General features: G+C 37.0%; 1 protein-coding gene across 1 annotated transcript in view; it reads left to right on the forward strand.

The window, feature by feature from the left end:
- The window catches only part of LOC139726093 (oxysterol-binding protein-related protein 6-like), a 74,177-nt gene that overhangs the window by 17,492 nt on the left and 35,652 nt on the right, over positions 1–21,033 (forward strand). Inside the window, exon 3 of the mRNA XM_071637174.1 lies at positions 3,394–3,447. The gene's annotated coding sequence lies outside the window, so the exon portion shown is untranslated. The remainder of the gene's footprint in view (positions 1–3,393; positions 3,448–21,033) is intronic.

Below are 21,033 nucleotides of genomic sequence, written 5' to 3' on the forward strand. Positions count from 1 at the left end.
TGAATTTACAAGTTGGTTCAGCAAACCACAATATTTTTCATCTTAGCAAAATATGCTAATTCTACTTAAATTTGATAAATGATCGCTTTCAATAGCTGCACATGGAACTATTGTATGCAGGACTAATGATCTCATCGTTGACATCTAATAAATAGCAGGGATCGTAATCCATTGCAGTGTGCTTGTCAGTCAGAAATAGACTGGTAACATTTCTCCAGTATTAGGATTTTGCAATTCATGTTGCAGGCAGTGGGCTTGACCTCTGAGAGAAGTGACAATGAAGGGTGTGGGGTGTGTAATTGGTTTAGTGGAAAATGAGCCTCCACATTGTCAGTTGGCATTTTTTTAAAGCATTAATAGACCGTAGCAAGGAATGATATACACTGTAATGTATTAATAGTAAAGAGAAGATCAATTGTAAATGCCCACCGAATCTGACTTTATGCATGACTGTGTGATATCTGTACAATGCTGGTACATGTACAATGTACATGTACCTCAGATTGACGTACATTTGTAGTACTTGAACTATGGCACCATTTCACAATGTCAAACTACATACAAAATGTATTAAACATATCATGGTTCATGTGTAGTTTGACTGTTCGTACAGTGTACGTGTACAAGTGTACAAAAAGTAGCTCTGGGATTAAATCATGCAAAATGGCACTCCAACCTTTAATGTGGTTTGGTCTTGGGAGCAGAATGGTAACATTGTCATATGTTGGCAAACATGATGGCAATAAAGAGTAAAGTTTTACATTTTCACAGTAAAGCAATGATCATGATTATTGGGGTGATTTGTGTTTTTTAATGTATACATATAAATGATGAATTGATCTGACAGGTGACTATGAATATGATACAAGTAATTAATGACAATTACAAGGATGATGAGGAATGTGATGATGAGAATGGTGGATACAGCAATATATCCAATTTAATAGCTAAAGATATTTTCACTCATTAACATCCTGTATAAGAGCTCTTACTTTCAATTTACTCTTTAAAAGCAAGTCCTTTTGTTGTTTTTGTGTTCAATGTATGAGCTTGTACTCTTGATGTGCACAATACATTCTTTTTGGGCACATGATTGTGTAATAAGGGTAAGGCCTTGCCATACAGTTGTCAGTTGGTATCAAATGATTAACACCGGGGTGGTATTCTTGTATCTCCAAGGCCCCATTTCACACCGCATGCTGTAGACTGTAAACTGTAGATTACCGGTATATATAATGTGGTCTGTCATTAAAGGCGTACCAGCAAGGACCTCCTTGTGTACATTGTACACATACATTGTACACTGTAAAAGTACATCGCACAAGTTCCTGTCTGTAGGAAGATAAAGGCTGGTGCATGAATCTAACTGATGGGAGGCAAGTGTTGATTTCAACCAGAGGTGTCAGTGTAGGCTGCGAACGTCATTACCTGATGGCTGCAAGTGCAATGACCTTGGAAATTAAAGGCCCTACTGCACTTGTCTTTTACTTCTTTCTCCCCTCAGGTCATCCACCTTAAAGGAACAATGTAGATCTGTTGTGGTGTGTTTTTTTTTCATGATTATTTACAAGAAAATAATTCTACAAATTGTTCATACTCTGTGAGTAAATTACACAGTACATCATTAGGAAATAATGCTCACATCTTAGTTTTTTTTTTTTGTTTTTTTTTTTCATTTTGCCAGAACCCTACCTACATGTAATATGAAGGGGGGGGGGGGAAATATATTATCATAGTTTTGCAATCACTGCCTCAAATTCCAGTGGAAGCTCACATTTAGCAATGCCATTTTGAATCATTTCTAGAAACAGGACAGAGCATTCAGCAAGATTTAAAATGCTGCCACTGCTTCTAATAGTGTTATTGATAGTCTACAAAACACAGTAAAATCTTATGAATTAATGACTGATTGAATATTGATTGTGACTTTAAAATAACTTTTGTCCATCTAGACTTCTTTTGTGCACTCAAGGAGATATAGATTTCTTTTTAAATTCATTCTGGTGATTGTCTAAAGCTATTTTGTGGTTTAATGCACACGTATTTTTGTAGAATGTGCACTTGATATTTGTAGATTATGTCCATAGATGTTATGCACCCCTCGACACCATGTATTTGTCTCTGTGTGGGCAGATACAATGTGAAGATACAGAACCTTGTTATGTTGTAAATTATAGGGTGTAGGGCCTACATGTAGGTGGAGGTTGGTGATTGGGGGTGGACACGCTACATAGGGACTTGTATAGGGTGTTGGCAGAACCCAGAGTGATTATACTACACAGACATAGATAGCATACTTCAAATTGTGTTTAACAAAAGAGATTGAAGTGTGTTAACACAAGTTCCATGCGGCCTGTTTATGGCCCAGAGTAGTGAACCTCGGAAATGCAAACAATGAGGTTTACTTGTCGAGTGTAGAAAAGGGAAAAGATAGACTGTAGTATTGATTAGATTTGTTGTTGTACAGTTAGCCTCTGGAATGTTTTGTCTTTTATTTGAAACAAGCATTGCATAAATGTAGGCAAGTGTTCAGATTGTAATATTGGCAATTCATTTATAATGATAGTTGGGGATGGTTGTGCACCTTGTACAGTGTACCTATTTCCCTGTCACCAAAGCCTTTGAACTACGAAGGATAATTTTCCTACCGCTGTATGTACATTGTATGGTTGTATTCAGCAAATGCAGAAAGATTACTGGTAGGAAAAACATTATGTGAATGTTTGATGATAATTGGACAATCTGTTCAGGAGTTAATAGGACAATCTGTTGTTTTTATTCCATGTGCCACCCTCTTTACTTCTTATGTGTACAGTACGACACCTTGTGATGTTGCCGTTTTCAAAATTATTTGAAGGAAACTAGATCCTCTCATTCAAGAAGGATATAGATAAGAATTAGATATAAAAAGAATTTAAAAGTGGTGTGAAATTCTTGTTCCCCAGTAGTGAAAGTGTGCATAATGTACATTGTACAATGTACATGTACCAGGTACATACTGTACAATGTACTGTATACCTGTAGTTCGATGTCTGTGATTGTTGATTGTTGAACAAAATAAATGTACAGTAGACACTGTATTTCATTTATCATTATTGAAGTGATGGTGTTGAATGTTGGTTATAAAAGTACAATAGATGTTTGTCGTGAAAATGATTGAATGATTGAATGTTTTTTATACTAATTATTCAAAGGCTTTGCTTATCATCATTGTTTGTGGATTTTGTTGTCCCAAGCAGTGTGGATTTCATGCATAACTCTGCCAGTCACCATTATGCATTCAAATCAGTCCTCCCTCTCAGATATTGCACAGTGTTCATGACCCCAGCAAAGCAAACCTGCTGCTAACCCATTGCCTCCGTCGATCTCTGTATTGTCTCTCTTTGACCAAAGGAATCATAGGTTGAAGTGGGAGATTACCATAGAGAACTTTCGTAGGTGGAAAGGGTAAGTTTTGAAGTCATCCTTCTTTGTGCATGGATCGCCCAATGTGAAGCACCCCACTCATCATACCTCGTTCCACCGTCCAGTCGCATCTGAACTTTGCATGTCTGTTTGTGTTCACACCTCCTACAAAATGTATATCACCAGAAAGGGTTGGGGGAAAAAAAGATGTATACTTCTTGCCATAAACATCCCCATCATCACATGACAATTCGGTTCACCTGTGTAGAATGCTCTGCTGCATTTTGTTAGCCCTCACATTAATGGCTTGAAGACTGACTCTCAGCTATGCACTGTAAAACTACTTTATTGTACAATTGTATACTGTAGGTATTATAATAGAGGCACAGCACCTCATATTGCGCTACACGTACATATTGTACCTAACATAGAAAAATTTGAATACGATGCAAAAATGCAATCATCTCACTATAAAAACAAAATAAAAACAAACTTGTAACCAGTAGTCAATTTTTCATGTCTCATTTCATGGTTGGAATAGTCACAGACCACGGTTCATGTTGTGCATTCTCATTATGGGGAGAGGCTGTTGCTGTTACATTGTTTTTTTTCCATGGATGATGACTCCCTGACCAAGCGAAGTTTTCTCAGTAAACCATCAGTGACACCATTTTCAAAATGATGCAAGGTCTATTATTAGATTCAGTGCATCATATGACAGATTATGATACTGAAGCATCTAAAATAACTACCAGCAAATATTTCCAGCTGTGCACTGAGGGCGACCTTTTACCATTGATGGAATCCCTCCTTGCAAAGCATCATGGGTAGGGAATTTTCAGCTTGATAAAGATTACCTGTAGTTATATCCAAAGCTGCTCGGACAGGGCGGCCTGTTACCAGTGATTGCCTCTTCTTGCAAAGCATTGTGGGAAGAGAGCTTTCTTCCTCTCTCATCCACCATTAGAAGACTACTATTAAACAAAAGATGCTTTCGAAGCAAGATAATTGCAAAATGGAACATGAGAAAATCACTATTTTCTTGCTTTCCTGCCAAGTTTTATCACTCCTCGGCTTAAAAATGAAACCTGTATTTATGCCAAGGCCATTACACTGCCATTAAAATACCAAAATCCGTCTGTAATTCTAGATTTTTTTTTATAATTGAGTATGTGTGTCATAGTATTCATCGAAAAACTTTCTGCTCCATGTGTTCAAACCAGTTTTTTAAAAGTGATGACTGTGTGTTTTGTATTGTATTTGTATTTGTATTTGTGTGTTTTGTATTTGTGTGTTTTGTATTTGTGTGTTTTGTATTGTAAAGTATGTCTGTGACATACTTTGTTAAATTAGTGTGGTGTTTGTAAAAGCCACTTGATGCAAACCTGCAGAGGTTTGTATCAGTAATGCCCTACAGTCAGCAATGCTTGATAATTTTACTTTATTAAGTTATTTTTGTTCTGTGTATGTGTGAATGCATTCTCCTCCCATTATATAGCATGTGATGTGTGAATATTTAGCTTTTGAATTATAGATTACATTGTACATTATATTTCTACTCGTCCATGCTGCTATTGAAGCAGTTATCAAAAGCATTATTACGTCATCGCTTGTATCCCTATTCCCTTTCCTTCATATCACAAGTATTAATTAACAGTCAACAGGGTACAGGAATTACTGTAGTTCAGAGACTGGATGTATCCCACATTTATTCTGCATGTACTTTTTGAGTGTACAAATTGTATACTTCACAGGTCAACCATTATATAGAAACTTTTATTTGCATGTGGACCATTGATATTTTAAATCTGACACAAATCAGTCTCCTGAGATAATTACAGACCTTTCTTTTATTATTGATGCAGTATAAAGATCCCAATTACAAACACAGTGAGTGAAATAAATGTGATTCTGATTATGTCACTTTTCTTCTTTGCTTGCTTGTAACATTCAAATGATTGTCAGAATGTGCAATGCTCTTGTTTAATTACTGACCACTTGGAAGATATAGGTATCCAGGAAAAACAAATTAAAGCACTTTCTAATTCCGTGAAAAAAAAAAAGTTTCAGCTGCTGAGCTCTAGTATGTTTTTTAACAGCAATTTCTTTTACAAAGAAAACATTTTCTGATGGACAGAATACAAAGGAGCTTTATGTATAAAAATATACCAATAGTTCGCACTTTCCTTTCTCATATTTCACTGCATGTTGTTCCACCTCATCACCATTGTCCACCACTTTGATGAGCTGCAAAACCACCATTTATTCACCAGCATTCATTCCTGTCCATGTGCATGTATGTGCTTCAAATGTACGTAGATTCAAATTTTGTGTACGTATAACTGTCAAGTACTGAGTATGTCTGTTGCACAGTCTGTGTTTTCACTGAGCTTACATTGTAGCTCCAAACAACTGTCCTCATTGTGTGATACACCCGTAAAAGACCTTCAGAGGGTATGAAACAGCTCACATGTATACAGTACTCATACTAGTAATGTAAATGTCAATTTAGCACTAGTCTTTGGCAATTACTTTTTAATAGATTCCCTGAGCTCAAAGTTGTGTATAGAGTATGTAAGTTTTGGGATGTATACATGCAATTACACAACACCAAATGAAAATTCTCGCTACCTCATTTGTCAAAGTTATTGGTGATTATTTGACATTTGCTGTAAGTCCATAAAATTAGCATGCAATATCATTTACAAGTGCCATGAGCAGTTTGGGACAGTTCATTAATGATGTCATCTTCACTCTTAACTCAATATGGTGCTTTAAAAGTGTGACAGTTTTTTAAAGGATTTTTGTTTGCCAGAGGCCATTGGCTTTGACCGTGTCCACTTCAGTGCATGGTGTTGTACATCTATGTGTATTACAAGACATAGTGAATGGTCTTTCTTCATGCAATGAAACAAGATTACACATTCTGCAAAAGTTGAGATGCAGTATTCAACACAGCATGATATTACACACAAGGACTGTATGTGTACTCTGACATGTTGCATTTAATGTCTCCTTGAACTGATTTTTTTTTTTTTTTTTTTTTTTTTTTTTTTTTTTTTTTTTTTTTAGTAGAGTATTTTTAGTGATTTAGAACTCATTCCCAGCTGTTGGAGAAAAAAAAAAAATGTTGGAACATTGCACTTTTGATAATGCTATTATGTTTTACTTAAAGTCAAATCTGCTTTAAATTCATTTTTTGCAGCCATGCTTTGATGCCACTGCTCTCATTCAATGCAACTGAACTCTTTTTTTCAGAAAATAAACCTCTAGATGTGTTTTTGCTTTTGGAGTACAACCTTGTTAGAGTGTGTGTTTAGATACTTGTTTTTCTTTAAATACATGACAAGCATGCGATTTGACAAGAAACATGCCATGTGAGTAGATAGACTTACATACCAAAGCATGATAACCCAGGAAGGAAGGACTTCTAGAGACAAGACTTGTTTTTAAAAGGGAATCAGTCGTGGTCATTCTTCTATTGATTTGATCTTAGTTCGCAGCCCATCGCGGAACATTTGAAAACCATGCCCTGGGTAGGTCTGCTAGAATAAGAATTGCGCGCCAACGAATATGTGAGCTGGAGTGTACGCCCAACGGTAATGGTCAACTGCAGTTGAGCGTGACTCTTTGGCTGTGTGTTTGATGCATTTATGCTGGGTTTATGAGCCAAACGCAGTCATACATGATCAAGATGTAGGCCTACCTACAATGCTCAGGGTCCAGTCTAGCATTTAACCTTCACACCAGGTTAGGGCAATCGTAAACTGACAGTAATGTATTCATTGTTCCCAATGAGCTTTGTGCAGATAGGAACTCCCGTGTCCTACTATACATGTACAATGTAGATGCGGACAAGCAAACAAGTTGCACGTGTACATGACCTTGGCGACTTCCACCCAGATATTGGTTGCAATTACTTGCCTAGCCATCTACATGGCATTCAATTCAGTCTCCCCAAACTCAGGCTGGACATACAAATTGTACCCACTCGGGTTGAATATCCCACTTGACTTTCTACTACACACCGTATACCAAAGAGAAGGTACAGTGTAGAATACTAGCACTGTCTTGTGCTACATGTAGATCCCTATTCATTAGCATTCAAAATTTCAGAAAATTTGGTGCTGATATGAAGAAAGAGCAGCAGGTTAATGAGTGATTTTAAGTTTGGTGCTAGTGCTGGTGTGAGTGCTATCTTTAAATAAGAGTGGCATCAGCAATAATCCCCAACCTGAAATCAGTTGATGTTAACAGGTCTAATACCTCCACATTTATTACTGTAGTTCGGGTAGCTTGTGTTGGGCCCTGTGTTGAATGTCCGCTGCTAAACTCAGATTCACTGTTTGTTTGTTTGTTTGTTTGTTTGTTTGTATTTATTTCCTAATTATGTATTATTTCCTAATTATGTATTAAAAAAGCATATACAAAATATATAAAATATCAAAATCATGTACATCAAAGTAATACGGAGGATAGCCCAAATCCAGTGATATTTTCAGAATAACTCTGTTCTTCCTTGGGGACCTTAAAGCACAGAATAAGCTTCAAAACTATTCATGGTGGGAATTTGCTTTTTCCCAATTGGAAACACCAGCCCATAAAAATCAAAACAGTAATGTACAGTTTGATATTGGTGTTTTGTTACTATGCGTAAGGGTTGAGACCCACAAACATTATGATGCCTTTGAAATCTCTGCCCATGAACCATACTCAAACACTAATAGAGATGGTCATGTAAATCTGTTTTTTAAAGCAAATGCAAGATTTTATTTTGGAGAGCTTTAGGATTTAATGTTATTTTGATCCCTCGCCTTCATCATGTATCCAAAAACAAGGATTTGTGGTCGAATCTTGTCGTATTTGACACTTTGAAGCCTGGTGTATTCACTCTTGTTGTGCAATTCCAGCAGAACTCCACAGACTTGGTGGTGATGTGAAGATGACATACAAATCTGTACACTACATGTAGGTGTGGGATCAGTGATATGTTTGTATCACTTGCGTTAATCTGACTGTCGTTGTTGGAGCCCAATGCAATGCAGTTGTACATAAGGAATAGCACCAGAGACAGCACTTTAAAGTACTCGAACCACACTGGAAACTAAGCGCAGGATATGAAGGCGTGAGATCAAAATAGAGTTAAAGGGAAACATCACTCGGTATTCAAGTTGGCTTCAATTGGAAGAGTGAACCCAAACAGATCATGGCAACACATAATTTTGCTTTAAGGAGCGGTCATACGTAAAGTGTAATGACTGGTCACTAGCACTATCATACTGTGATAGTGACCACAAGGGAGACTTCATTGCAAAAATGGCTGCTGGAGAATTCAAAATGCCCAATGTTTGACATTCTTTTGACAACAAGGATCTGCTTTTTATATCTTTTTTTAAATCATACATATGATTTTGTTTTGGTATACAACTGTAACCTGTTGTAGTATAATAACTGGCTTGGTACCTTTGAAACAGTTTTATATATACAGCTGAAATATAAGATTTTTGTCATACAATGTATTTGTATACTACATGTAAATAGATTGTGAAAGCATGGCATCAATTCGCTGATTTGAATATACAGTGACTGGTCGAGAAGTGTTGTCCGAAAAATGTTGAAATTTCCTTATTTCCTATCCAATTTTGATCATTTTTGCACTGTTGTACAGGAAATGTTTTTATCTTTCGTACAAAATTGATCAAATTTTGGAGTGGATTTCTTCTATATTGAAACAAAGTTCACCGTTTGGATTGTTTGATTAATTTTACTTGAATTCAAGTCATTTTGAACATGGGATGGGCTTTTACAGTAGTGGACTGCATTCGTGTGAACGTGGAATATGACGTAGGCATTTAATGATTTGCGTTTTGGGATATGATGAGTGACCGCTTTATCCGATACCGTATGCAATTTCGTTATTATTTTAAGATCTAGATCTATATGAAACTTAAAATACAAATTTGCACTGTTGGGTTGGTATTCAGAATAATACTTCTGATCCTTCAGGGAAGTGATAGTGTGATTCACATTATTGTCTCATTCTAAACATAGATCAGTTGTGGCTACACAGTTTCGTGAGTATACAGGTTCTGTTTTGAATTGGGGACTTGAAATTCAAGAGTCTGAGGTTATTACAACATGTTAAGTTTGAAAGTGAGGTTTCGTGTGAAAGTGCGGTTTCGTCTGAACAGGGCTATTATTGAAGATGTGTGTGTGTCGCTGTTGAATTGATCACATGAGTGCAAATCTCCTTGAGTCATCAATCAGGCTAAACAGCTGTGTCCTGGAAAGTTCCTGGTTTTGATTGGCCACATTGCACTGGCATCAATCTGAGAACAGCGTGGCTGAAGGAGAAAAAGATCAGCAAAGTGCCGCGGATTTGTGAGATAGAATATCCTTCAGCTGTTCATTCCGCAGCGCTTTGGGAGATATTCGGGATGTGGCCCTCATATGGAGATCCAGAGATAAATGTTGCTGGTACAGATGGTGTGTTTCTGTAAGTGTAGGTTGTGTATTGATACTGTTCATTCGTTGACTCGATACAGAAAGAATAATAATAATAATAATAATAATAATAATTGCATTTATATGGCGCTTCATACTGACGTTTCTAAGCGCACTTTGCTACTCATACAAATAGACTAGAAAACACAACAACATTAACAAAATTAACGTTAACAGTAACAAAAGAAGAAGAAAGAAAAGAAAAGAAAAGAAAAATACATGTGATACAATGGTACAACAATTGATAACTGTGTGCGCCTCCAGAAAAAAAAAAAAAAATTACAGCTGATTAGACAGGTGAGTTTTAAGAAGAATTTTAAATGATTCGACAGATGAGGCATTCTGAATATAAAGAAGGATGTACATTGACTCTGAGTACTGAGTTGATATGTGCAGTCCATCTATAAAGCTGAATACCTGCACATAACAAGATATTATGTTTGGTGATGTGTATGCAACCATTTACAGAAATTAACGTAATGGAAGTACGAATACACAAGAACACATAGCTGTATTTATGGCAGTGGATTGTACAGGAGATCAGATGGTAACAGTTATTGTATTACTTGATAACTTGGTAAGTCATATCAAGAAGGCTATAGATGTGCCGAAGATTCAAAAATTACTGTGAATCTTAGCTTGAGGAAACAGGCAGTAAACGATGGTAATCATTGATGTCCTTTGATAGCAAGCAGTAGAAAATTTCCTTTAACAGAATGATAACAAACTGTCAAAGAGCAGTGAGAAATAGCAGCACACAACCATTCTATATTTCATTTCCAGAAGAAAAAAAAAAATCTTCAGTAAAAGTCAAATCAATAGATCTGGGGGGCATTTCATGAAGCATTTTGTCTGACATCTTGTCGGACAAATTTGCTCTCAGCTAATCAGATGCATGGATTTCAGTATTTGGTCAGACGAAATATCTGACAAAATGCTTCATGAAATGCCCCCCAGATTTCGGAGGATTATCATATCAACATTTCTGTCACATCATCTTTGGTCAGATAGTGATGCAATATAGATCAGCCAAAGGTAACAAGGACTTATTCAATGGTACTACAAACTATGTATTTGTAGATCCCATGATGATAGTCTGTGAATAAAGCTGTAGGAGGGATCTGTTCGTAAATCCACATATCATTTTGTTTGCTCCTTGATCTGTTTGTATAACCGTAAATATCAATGTCATAAAGGTATGTCTGACCCTCCTCATGCACTATGACAAATGTGAATGCTTTATGCTATATCCACACAGGCAGGCATTCTTGTTCAATCGGCAAACAGCATCTGTCAGGAAGCAAGCAAGCCTTCCCCAGCTCTCTGCTCACAAATGATGGGAGGGAGGGGGGAGAGAATGAGGATGCATTGACACAAGGGATTAGTATTGTCGGCATGGTAACCAGGATCCACTGATGCCATCCCCTGGTGGGATCTATTGATTTTGGATGTTTTGTGTTTGCATATGAGAGTGTTGTCACTTATGCTAATATGGACAGCATCAAACAGATTTAAGCTGGAATGGAAAAGATGACCAGTTCTACGTTCACACTAATTATTAGAAATAGCCTTCATTTAGTGCTTGTCCTAAAAGTTAAAAAAAAACCCAAACCCTGGTATACACTTGGTCTATTTACCTTGGTACAGCCTCCTTCATATATATAGAGAAATTTAGGAGGGGGGATTGGTTGGGGAAGAGATGGTAGTCCTTATCATGTGAGGATGAGTCCGGAGTATACTCAGGCAGGTGTCTATGGGAAATGCGTGTTGTAGCAAAATCAAACCGTCCTCAACGGATTAAAAGCCATGGATTGATTGCTGTATAAACAGTGGTATGTATGATTATCCCTTTCATTACCATTGGCAATCACTTTGTATATAATTTCGAATGTATTTTGAGGTGGTATTTCCTGAGAATAGTCAGTATGAGGATTGCAAGATATGATCATACAATGTAAATGATGGTCAGGAAATACCCATTGTTATGATGTATCTATAGCATTAGGGTCTACCAGTGATATCTTTTAGACATAGGTTGTGCATTAAGCTCAGGTTGTAGGTATGTCTTAATTTTTATGTTTGATTTTGTTTTGTTTTGGTTGTTACTTTTTTGTTTTGTTTCCTGTTGGATATATTTTAGTATTGCTGTAGATGTTCATTGAGGATGTTTGATGCTCCTGGTATTATGAAAGGACTCCAAGAAAGGTTGGCATTTTGGTGCCCCTCTTTTTGCCACAACAACAAGAGGCAGGCATCCTGCCTATCCCATGCTGTGGCAGTGCCTGGCAAAGACCAGTGACTTCCATCATGGAGGGCGGTCTCACCTCCCTGGTTCCACTGTGCTGCCAACATTACTGTTTACACAAAGGATCATTGTCGCCATGGCGACAAAGTCCACAGATACCTCATCATCACCTCTCTGGGATGTTGGCTCAGCAGTCAACTCTTCCCATCAGGAGTGACCTTCAAGCAGCCCCATAAAATGAAAAGCCCCGCAAATCAATCAGACGATGATGATCATCCATTCGTTCATGATAATGGGGGTGAAAAGTGACTTAAAGGACACGTCAGAAAGATATTGAACAGATCAGTCATTGATCGGTTATTCCTTGAGATGTATGGTTGATTTATCTCGAACACAGTTTTAGTGTATGACACAACAAACAATGACCTAATGGCCGTATGAAAATAGGATAGCATATTTTTTGGGGTATTCATATCCTCCTGCAGCTTTGTAGCTTTTCACTTTTTGCATTTGGTAATCTACTAATTTAAAGGCAAGTCACAGGCTTGCACATGTATTATTGTGACCTACTTCGCATACAGTGTAGTATGCAATGTACATGTACATTTGTATTATGAGATGTCTGTAGTTTCATTTCCCACCTTGAAAAAAAAAGTGTCACAGTATTTTTGTTTAATGAATTATTCCCCCCCCCCCATTTATTTTTTGTGCATTTTTTTCTTTTTTTTTTGATAACCATATATCCCTCTTGTTTCTTACATTTCATTTTAAATAGCTCTTGGCGAAGGATCTATTCTTGGTTTTGACAGTTGTCTTATTAATGGAAAACTAGACAAAACTACCGGGATCATTGTGTTTATAGAAAGCATGCAGCTTTGATATATCAGTATGACCTCTATACAACTAAGTGACAGTTAGTGAAAATGACACAGCATTGTATTTGTATAGGATTACATTATCCCCTGCATATAATCGCATTAGGAAATTTTTTTCACTCAACCTTGAATCAGGCAACCTTCCATTCGTTGAATGCTCAGATTCTACTGTATGTTGAAACTGTTGTCCGAAGACTTGCACAGTCTACGCTGGCAGTTAATGCCAGACGCTGGCTTCTGGCCAATGTCAGGCAAGGTAATGCAGTTGTCACATTGTACTCCAGGACTTGGATAAGTAATTTGGTTACCGTTTTCTTTTTCTCCCTTTTTACAGCTTACCCTAGGACGACATGTCACCTGTTAGTAATGCCCTTAATGGGGTCTCTTGAGGTGTAATTTAATTAGTACTTCGCTGGGGTATACTAAATTGAACAGCAGCAACAACAAAAAAGTTGCACTTAGGCTTCTGTCTTGAAAGTCAGAAATTCATTGAGTTTAATCTTTCTCTCAGTAAAAGATGTGTCCTTCTGCACAATGCTGTGACATGTACTCTTATAGCAGTAATCTGTGGAAGAGACTTTCTTCTGCTTCTTCTTTTTGGCAGATAGACAAAATAGCTGTATCATTGTATTGTGGATTACTGGTATTCATCCAGCAAAGTTTTAGACATTCAAACAGAGACCATGATACAGTTTACCGCATTCCTTTGTATTCATGCAAAATGGTAAGCTACAATGTAGGCAGGAAAAGCCAAATGAAGAAAGCACCAATGATGCTGATATCACATGCACTGTAGTTTGTGATGAAGTTTATGTTACAATTGCATACAATATGTCTATGTGGCTCCGCCACTTGGATCTTTTAACACGCCCTTTAGATGTCAAGGGCTATATTACTACTCTGTTCTGAAATGAATCTCTCTTTTTTTTAATGGCTTGATGCTGTATATCTTTGTCATAACTTTCATAATTTATTGCTAGTACTGTAAAAGTGGATATTTTCGCGCGACTAATTTTTCGCGCTTGGCCGGGTCAGAAGAGTTTCGCGTGTTTTTAATTCCGCGGAATCAAGACGTCACGCACAGGAACATATGGCAAGGAAAAATATTCGCGGGCTTTTATTTTCGCGCTAGTTTCTGGTTGCGCGAAATGCGCGAAAATTTCAACACCGCGAAAATTTCCACTTTTACAGTACTTCATGAGGTAAAATGAAATATTCTCTTTCATTGTATCCCTCCTGCTTTGCCCTTGAATCAGTATCTATTTTTGTAATATTATCATCAAAAGTCTCTAAATTACCAGATATTTAAATCTACTTTAGATTGGCAACATATTACAGAAGTTGAAGTTTAGTTTTCTGTCTCATATTGGCAATTTTTCATTCTTTCAATAACCTCAATTCACATCGAACAGATTCTACCAATTCCATGCAGATCCTTCTACAATTTAAAAAAATCTCATGTGCTGTGAAATGTAGAGTTCTATGCAAACATTATAGTGATTTTTTGCTACAAATTTCCCCCAGAGTTGGTTTAAAATGTAATCCTTGGCCATGATCAAGTTGACCTTCAGACACAAAGTAAAATCAGATGAACAGACTATTAATACAAATTTCATCAAAATCAGATGCAGATTCTAGAAAGTATTTTGTTGTTGTTGTTGTTGTTATTATTCGTCACGTGTTCCTCTAGACCAAAGTGTGATAATATTTGTAATCACATGTGCAAGTTGATTGAGATGATGATCAGCCTGGACTAACTTAGAACTCACAGTGTATTTCTCCCTGCCTTGTTTACATGTAGCCCCTGATGCATAGCAGTTTTCAAAATCATCTGGCTAATTTCCATATGTCGAGATTATAACACTTCATCTTTTATTTGTTATACATGCACATGGGTTGATTGGTATGTTTTAGTACAAATACGATGTAACATTGCAGAGATCAAAATTCTTACCTGAATTTGTGGTGTACAAATTTTACATGTACAATCGTAACTACAATTACCTGAATATGGAGCTACGACTTTACCTGTGTCTCCATGATCTGAGTGACAATTTGAGATTTCATGCAGCTGGACATGGATGGATTTGACATTTGTTCGGTAGACCATACAATGCTTGTAGCCGCCATGCATTATTATGCATTTTGGTGGTACCCCAAACCGAGGCGAGTGATCTGGGCTAGATAGTAACCCACTGTACAAAATATGGGTCACTGAATTTAAAGCAATGTGCCTTTGGATCGACGATCCCCCACCTCCATTATACCGTGTTTTTAATAATAAATGGTCTGAAATGCAGGTGTATGAAGTCATTCATATTTCTACACTGTTTCAGTTATCATTATCGGGTAAGTACATTGTGGCTTAAAGGGAGATACAATGTAGGGAGACAGAGAGGGAAGCCTATGGATAAAAGATAAAAGAGAAAGAAAATGTGCAATAGATACGAAGGGACTGTTATAGTGAATGTAGACAGTACATGTGACGTGGAGAAAAGAGATATAACATAGATTGCGGGGGTGGGGGTGGATAGTACATTTAGAAACAGTAGATACAGTTTAAATACACATTTTGCCTCATGGAAAATTCCTATCCCCCCCCCCCCCCCCCCCACCAGCACACTATAATTGCTAGTATACTTGTAGGGCAAAGTGATACCGTACAATTTTATTCTTCATTGTGTGCATATTCTGCCCTTCACACTAAGACCAGGCGTCCACTAGGGCGCGGACAAGACGCGGACAAGCCCCGGAATGCAATTTGGTATTCCGCACTCCTTCGGGAACCTGTCCGCACGTTGCTGAACGTGTCCGCTCACTGTCCTAAACATGTCCGGGCGTTTCCGCACCTTCGGCAGAGAGAAAAATTTCCGCGTCCAAATTTTGATCGAGACCAAAATTTGGACGCGGAAATGAACTTCCTGACACCTTCAGCGACTTGTCCTGACGATGTCCTGAGGATGTCCCGCTTGTCCGGAACCCTTCCGCTTCTTCCGCACACGCTCCGGAAAGAATCCCGCGGTGTGGGGAAGCTTCCCGAATGAAAGCGGAAGACACCAGGAATGTTTTAGGACAGCGCGGAGCCGATGCGGATCTATATATGCAAGTGTCCGGAACCGATGCGGAAATTTTGTGATCCAGACACGAAAATGTCGTCACTTTCCGCGAGCGTCATGCCAATAAACCCAAAATGAGCAAGAAGGGAGGCGAGGCCCCCATGCAAATATCCCCATCACAGGCACACCTTTCGTCTAGTGATGAAGAACAGGTAAATCTAAGGAATTTCAGGTCCCAGAAGGCAAAGAAGAAGGTAGTAGAGACTGTGCCAAAAGCAACCAGAAAGAAGTGAAATCAGCCCCCTAACTTCCTAGTAAGTTTGTTTTGATTTGATCTTTTCAGAAATTATTTTTCATCTGAGTGACTTTCCTGGTTCCTATCACTTACTATAGTACATTTTCCTTTATGTTGTTTTCGTATTTCATTTGCAAACAAACTAGGTTGTCCATGTGACAGCATAGCTGAAAAATCACAAAAGTAGGTGGAAGTACACTCAGAAAAAAAAAAAAAAAACATAGAATTTTTGGCTAAATGTTAATGTATTATATAAACATGAAAAAGTTGTCATTCATACGTAAATGATTTCTAATGGTACAACATACTAGAACAAAAGACAAATTCATCACACTAAAAAGCATGAATTCAATTGCAAAGATATACCTGTGGTCTCATTACAATGTAATATCTTTAAAGCCCAAAATAACAATGAAAGCTAAAGATGATAGAGGAAAATGAACAATTTTCTGTCACTTCAAAATTCAAGTGAAATGAGAGAAAAAGCAATAAATCATGAACTCGAAAAAGTGTTGAATTTCTGTCTTTCTTTTGTTTTGTTTTTTGCTGAGTGTATATCTTTAAGTACACATTATAAGCATCACAAATCATTTCAGAAATATTCTTTACCTGAATGATTTTCGAAGTTGTTATTACCTAATATTTTTTTCTTCTCTTTTTGTTTTAGTTGCAAATAAACTCGATTGTCCAATTTGACAGCCCAGCTGAACCCCCCCTCCAAAAAAAAAGTAAATTAAAGTAGGTTACAAATATTTCCCCATTTTTACACTTCATTGACAATAGGCGAGTAAGCTCTAAGCATGAAAAAAAAATTCTCGGACTTGAAAATGTTCAAAAGTGATCAAAATAAGAGAGGGTTAGAGATGCACAAGGGTAAAAATCAGAGAAAGAAAAACAAATTTAATGATTGGGATCATTTTGGCATGCTCTACAGAAGTATCAGACAAAACATGTATATACTACACGATGGATAAAGCACAGGTCTAAAAAAATACATATTTATAAGAAACAAAACTGCAACAAAGTTCATGCTTCTTGTGAAGAAATAAACCGTTGGTGAATACAGCATGAACTTTGTTGCAGTTTTGTTACTTATCTTTTTATCTTGCCCACACGTGGACTACCTTATTAACATGATTATACATACATATATAAAATATATATATATATATATATATATATATATATATATATATATATATATATATATATATATATATATATATATATATATAAATATATGTATATACATTTACATTTTTATGTATATTATATATATATATATATATATATATATATATATATATATATATATATGGTTCAAAAAGTTTGCGAATATCATCAATGTGACTGTAGGCAGAGAAAAAATTGTTCTCCCAGATGAGACAAATCAACAAAAAAAAATGAGTCATCAGCCGACATGCAGACAATCCTATTCTTCGACTTTTGGTGGTCACATTTATCAAATAATATTGACCAATCATATTAATATAATATCAGCCGCTACTGCGGATCGAAGCACAACAAGGAGCATCAATGACGGCTAGCAGTCAAATGAGGAAAAGTCAAAGTCAGCGCCAAATCTATACCTTTCCATTTTCCTGGTATTGTCCGCAGTTTGTCCGCATGCCTAACTTGTGTTGTCCGGAAGGCATCCTGACTGTCCGCGTTCATTCCTGGTGTAATCCTAGATGTTTCCGCGCTGCCCGGCTACGATTAGCATATTCCGAGGTATTTCGCGCTCTTCCGGAGTGATTGCTAGGAATGTCCGCAGTCAGTCCGCGGACAGTCCGCGGACAGTCCGCGGACAGTCCTAGGAATGTCCCAGGACAAGCCGATTCACAAAGTTATTCCGCGTCTGTCGCGGACAGGATGCCGAAATAACAAAATTTGCTTCCGCAACCCTTCCGGGGCTTGTCCGCGCCCAAGTGGACGTCCGCCCTTACATACAGTATGTATACATGTTCTGTACCATTTCATCATTTTGACAGAAACTCATGAAATGGCAGACGGTATATTTCCCATAGTATTTGACAGCTATTAAGGCACAGTTACAAGATTCAGACAAGTGTATTTTGTGTGTGCATGTAAAGCTGTGGACATTATGAGTCAGTAGATCAGAAATGCACTGACTGAGGAAATGTGAATTCTTAGATTATACATCTTTTCAGAATAGAACGAAACCACACATTTTTTTCTGAGAATGATTTCATAGTTGTCATTATTCTTTTTCACTTTTAGTGAGTAGTAGTCAACTATTATTCCTCACGTTGAGTCACGCTTTCAACAAAGTCACAACTAAGCATTCATGAGTCCATTTATAAAAACATGATTGTGCAATGATCGTCCTTCTATACAAAGAGTAGTGCCTGAATCATGTATAATCTTGATTTATCTCTTTTCTCTCTCTCTCTCTCGTCAATCTTGCATTAGACATTGTGAGAAGTAAATTTTACAGTTGAAAATTGAATGAGGAAAACACAAAGTATTTTTTTTCTGATCATATTTGATTTATTTACTGAATCAATTTTTAAGAAAATTATTTACGACGAGGAGTTTTGTAGCATCCAAAGACAGGTGAAAACCTAATTGTCTTTGACATGTGAACAGGGACAACCTGATACATTTAGTAAGACTGCCCATTGCAGTGATGCACAGTTGTATAAATGTTCAGCAGTTTACTGATATTCAGTACTGTTATATGAAGATCATGATTTGATCAATATTTCTGTTTCGTCCTATATTAGCAACCACAACCAATACTAGTGCAACCACAAATAAAGGGGGAAATGCCCATAGAAACAAACTACTAATAATTAAATTGTTAATCTCAAGTTCCTCAAGATAATTTGATTGTATTTTCTTTAGAAAATGAAAGGAAAATTCAGGAAAAGGCAGCATACATTGTATAATAGCACAGTTAACTTGATTAGCCATTGCTCTTGATTCTACGAAGAAAAAAAGAGGATTCATGGAATCTGCAGAGAGTTGTGTTATCAGGGGGAGAAAATGAGAGTTGAAATATACATAATAATTGAAGACATGTCTCCTTTCATTACAGATCCATTGACTAGGAACAGCTTGTAACAATATTGAAACTCCAAATAAAGATTGAACGTGTGTAACCTTTTTGCAACTGGGCATATTTTGTACACGTGACAGACTGATATAAGAGAATATTTGACAGTCAAGAAAAACAACAACAAGCAAAACGGGGAGGGAGAAATGTATTGGAAAATGTACATTGTATTGACGTCCCATGGGAAAACTGTATTGCTCGAATGGAGTTGAAATTGCTTGTAGATTCGATTTCATTGCATTATATGATTACTTTTATGGTGAGCACAGTATTCAAAGCCGGGACTTAAAAAGATACTGCACCTCATGTAAATGTCTCAAGGACTATACAATGTACATACATATTTGCCTATATATTGCTCAAATGATGTTCAAAACTGTATAGCATTGTGTTGATATCATACAATGTGTCATTTGATTTGTCAGGGTGAGCAGTATTGAAGGCTTGTATGGAAAGCCAAGAAGATGGGGACTCGGAAGAGAATGCAAGTTATGTAGATGACAAGTGATACCTGCCTTGAAGATTCTGTAATCACTCTTCCAAATATCCATCATGTAATTTATATTAAGTGGCAGGCCATTAGGCCAAACCAATCTATGGCCCTGTTACTGGGATAAAAATGAGGTTATGTAACCAAAGTGATATTAGTTTGGACAAGAGATGGTCTAAACTCTCAAGGCTTTGGTGTTCATCGTACAGTGTATACCTTTGCGTATAAACTACATTGATATCATGGAACTCCCAGAGTGTGTAGTTTTCTGTTTGCACAAATTTTCAAGCAAACGAAAATCAGAAATCATGTCTCCCAATATGTGTGAATTCTTTCAGCGTTCTTTTCAGCATGACTTAAAAAAAACCACACACACACACACACACACACACACACACACACACACACACTTTGTCTCACTAGTTTTCATCATAGGGAAATTTGTGAGATGGTCATGTCAGAGCAATACCCAACGGCGCTCTTGGCACCAAATTTCATTTCGAAAAATGTGCGCTAGACCTATAAATTTAACTCTTTTTTTTTTCCATTTCCAGTGTACAGTGCAGATTACCAAGCAGCAAGATTGCCATGTCTTTGTAGAGTAAAAACACGATCTTTGCTTCAAAATGTATTCTGCAACAGGGAATTGTTTTCACAGACTCACATACTGCTTGTGCCATAAATTGGAGCGTTATCAGATACTTACCATACCTGTATCTATAGACAGCCAGCATGGGAGTGATCAATCCACTTTATATGATGGTTGCAGTTTCGGGCATGTGGCCATTACTGTTTGGCTTGTTTGGAGACCGTTATTATATTTTGAGAATTCAGAGATGTTAAGATTAAAGATAGAAGAGAGGGAAACTGAAACTCGGATGAGGATGTGATTAAAGGAAAAGTTCACCTAAATATATGTGTGGATTGAGTGAATGCAGTAATATTAGTAGAAGTTTCAGTGCTGCCATTGCTGGATGAGAAAGCTACGACAGATTTGTGATGTTACTGCAGGACAATGAAATAAAGAAAAAAAGAATTCCACAAACTTTCATTTTTTTATAACAAATTCACATTCCCTTGACTT

This window comes from Diadema antillarum, unplaced genomic scaffold, assembly GCF_040938485.1.
Source record: "Diadema antillarum isolate AM-2024a unplaced genomic scaffold, OU_Dant_1.0 seq00000079_RagTag, whole genome shotgun sequence".
Lineage (NCBI taxonomy): Eukaryota > Metazoa > Echinodermata > Echinoidea > Diadematoida > Diadematidae > Diadema > Diadema antillarum.